Source organism: Ambystoma mexicanum, unplaced genomic scaffold, assembly GCF_040938575.1.
Source record: "Ambystoma mexicanum isolate Mex_15411 unplaced genomic scaffold, UKY_AmexF1_1 Mex_scaf10, whole genome shotgun sequence".
Lineage (NCBI taxonomy): Eukaryota > Metazoa > Chordata > Amphibia > Caudata > Ambystomatidae > Ambystoma > Ambystoma mexicanum.
In genome coordinates, this window is record NW_027182325.1 from 1130001 (window position 1) to 1132500 (window position 2500).

The 2500-nt window shown below is 46.7% G+C and overlaps 7 non-coding genes and 2 pseudogenes across 7 annotated transcripts in view; all 9 read left to right on the plus strand.

Moving 5' to 3' along the window:
- The window catches only part of LOC138546137 (5S ribosomal RNA), a 109-nt pseudogene extending 13 nt beyond the window's left edge, over window positions 1–96 (plus strand).
- Window positions 97–559: 463 nt separating this feature from the next.
- On the plus strand, window positions 560–678 carry LOC138548873 (5S ribosomal RNA). Its single transcript, XR_011292667.1, has one exon. It is a non-coding gene; the product is annotated as a 5S ribosomal RNA (ribosomal RNA).
- Window positions 679–784: 106 nt separating this feature from the next.
- LOC138539629 (5S ribosomal RNA) lies at window positions 785–903 on the plus strand. The gene has a single exon (XR_011287693.1). It is a non-coding gene; the product is annotated as a 5S ribosomal RNA (ribosomal RNA).
- A 106-nt stretch (window positions 904–1009) lies between these two features.
- LOC138541604 (5S ribosomal RNA) lies at window positions 1010–1128 on the plus strand. Its single transcript, XR_011289606.1, has one exon. It is a non-coding gene; the product is annotated as a 5S ribosomal RNA (ribosomal RNA).
- Window positions 1129–1234: 106 nt separating this feature from the next.
- LOC138536949 (5S ribosomal RNA) lies at window positions 1235–1353 on the plus strand. Its single transcript, XR_011285105.1, has one exon. It is a non-coding gene; the product is annotated as a 5S ribosomal RNA (ribosomal RNA).
- Window positions 1354–1459: 106 nt separating this feature from the next.
- On the plus strand, window positions 1460–1578 carry LOC138537967 (5S ribosomal RNA). The gene has a single exon (XR_011286084.1). It is a non-coding gene; the product is annotated as a 5S ribosomal RNA (ribosomal RNA).
- Window positions 1579–1684: 106 nt separating this feature from the next.
- LOC138544991 (5S ribosomal RNA) lies at window positions 1685–1793 on the plus strand (annotated as a pseudogene).
- A 463-nt stretch (window positions 1794–2256) lies between these two features.
- LOC138538416 (5S ribosomal RNA) lies at window positions 2257–2375 on the plus strand. The gene has a single exon (XR_011286516.1). It is a non-coding gene; the product is annotated as a 5S ribosomal RNA (ribosomal RNA).
- A 106-nt stretch (window positions 2376–2481) lies between these two features.
- LOC138541593 (5S ribosomal RNA) overlaps window positions 2482–2500 on the plus strand; it is a 119-nt gene continuing 100 nt past the window's right edge. Inside the window, exon 1 of the ribosomal RNA XR_011289595.1 lies at window positions 2482–2500. This exon is cut by the window's right edge and continues 100 nt beyond it. This is a non-coding gene — a ribosomal RNA (5S ribosomal RNA).

The window sequence follows — 2500 nt, forward strand, 5'->3', positions numbered from 1 at the left end:
CCACACTGAATGTGCCCGATCTCGGAAGCTAAGCAGGGTCAGGCCTAGTTAGTACCTGGATGGGAGACTGCCTGGGAATACCAGGTGCTGTAGGCTTTTTTGTGCTCCATGATTAGTAATTGCGCAACTTCTCAATTATTTTTCAAATTTGGTATGTTTCCAAAATAATTGTATCCCGTTTTATAGCGGAAATGTTGGACAACATCATGAGGGCTGGAGCTACCTTTTTACATAGAATTAGCATACAGGTAGTGTGTTCATGGGTAATAAATCGACTTTCACATGTAATGCAGTACAGAGAATATTGAGTCCTTCAAGAGGCATGAAAGAAAACCATTATTGTGTTGATTGTTCTCTCCACCTCCCTGCAACAGACACAGGATGGATGAATTAAAGTTATCCTACCAGACATAGGAGTCCTGAATGGGCCCACCAGTCTTATATATCTCGCCTGATCGAGCCTGATCGAGCGATGAGCGTGGTATCATGTTGCAAGTGGCTGCATGGCTTAGCTTACTAAATGCAAATGCATAAGAGTAATATTCTTAGCATTCCTAGAGCCTACGGCCACACCACACTGAATGCACCCGATCTCGTCTGATCTCGGAAGTTAAGCAGTGTCAGGCCTAGTTAGTACCTGGATGGGAGACCGCCTGGGAATACCAGGTGCTGTAGGCTTTTTTGTGCTCCAAGTTCAGGAAGTGAGCCCTTTCTCAATTGCCTTTTAAAACTGCAAGGTCTAGCCGACTAGATGCTTAAAAGTACAAAACTCACTAGGCCCAGAGCCTACGGCCACACCACACTGAATGTGCCTGATCTCGTCTGATCTCAGAAGCTAAGCAGTGTCGGGCCTAGTTAGTACCTGGATGGAAGACCGCCTGGGAATACCAGGTGCTGTAGGCTTTTTTGTACTCCAAGTTCAGGAAGTGAGCCATTTCTCAATTGCCTTTCAAAACTGCAAGGTCTAGCCGACTAGATGCTTAAAAGTACAAAACTCACAAGAACCAGAGCCTATGGCCACACCACACTGAATGCGCCCGATCTCGTCTGATCTCAGAAGCTAAGCAGTGTCGGGCCTCGTTAGTACTTGGATGGGAGACCGCCTGGGAATACCAGGTGCTGTAGGCTTTTTTGTGCTCCAAGTTCAGGAAGTGAGCCATTTCTCAATTGCCTTTCAAAATTGCAAGGTCTAGCTGACTAGATGCTTAAAAGTACAAAACTCACTAGGCCCAGAGCCTACGGCCACACCACACTGATTGCGCCCGATCTCGTCTGATCTCGGAAGCTAAGCAGTGTCGGGCCTCGTTAGTACCTGGATGGGAGACCGCCTGGGAATACCAGGTGCTGTAGGCTTTTTTGTGCTCCAAGTTCAGGAAGTGAGCCATTTCTCAATTGCCTTTCAAAACTGCAAGGTCTAGCTGACTAGATGCTTAAAAGTACAAAACTCACTAGGCCCAGAGCCTACGGCCACACCACACTGATTGCGCCAGATCTCGTCTGATCTCGGAAGCTAAGCAGTGTCGGGCCTAGTTAGTACCTGGATGGGAGACCACCTGGGAATACCAGGTGCTGTAGGCTTTTTTGTGCTCCAAGTTCAGGAAGTGAGCCATTTCACAATTGCCTTTCAAAACTGCAAGGTCTAGCCGACTAGATGCTTAAAAGTACAAAACTCACTAGGCCCAGAGCCTACGGCCACACCACACTGAATGCGCCCGATCTCGGAAGCTAAGCAGGGTCAGGCCTAGTTAGTACCTGGATGGGAGACTGCCTGGGAATACCAGGTGCTGTAGGCTTTTTTGTGCTCCATGATTAGTAATTGCGCAACTTCTCAATTATTTTTCAAATTTGGTATGTTTCCAAAATAATTGTATCCCGTTTTATAGCGGAAATGTTGGACAACATCATGAGGGCTGGAGCTACCTTTTTACATAGAATTAGCATACAGGTAGTGTGTTCATGGGTAATAAATCGACTTTCACATGTAATGCAGTACAGAGAATATTGAGTCCTTCAAGAGGCATGAAAGAAAACCATTATTGTGTTGATTGTTCTCTCCACCTCCCTGCAACAGACACAGGATGGATGAATTAAAGTTATCCTACCAGACATAGGAGTCCTGAATGGGCCCACCAGTCTTATATATCTCGCCTGATCGAGCCTGATCGAGCGATGAGCGTGGTATCATGTTGCAAGTGGCTGCATGGCTTAGCTTACTAAATGCAAATGCATAAGAGTAATATTCTTAGCATTCCTAGAGCCTACGGCCACACCACACTGAATGCACCCGATCTCGACTGATCTCGGAAGTTAAGCAGTGTCAGGCCTAGTTAGTACCTGGATGGGAGACCGCCTGGGAATACCAGGTGCTGTAGGCTTTTTTGTGCTCCAAGTTCAGGAAGTGAGCCCTTTCTCAATTGCCTTTTAAAACTGCAAGGTCTAGCCGACTAGATGCTTAAAAGTACAAAACTCACTAGGCCCAGAGCCTACGGCGACACCACAC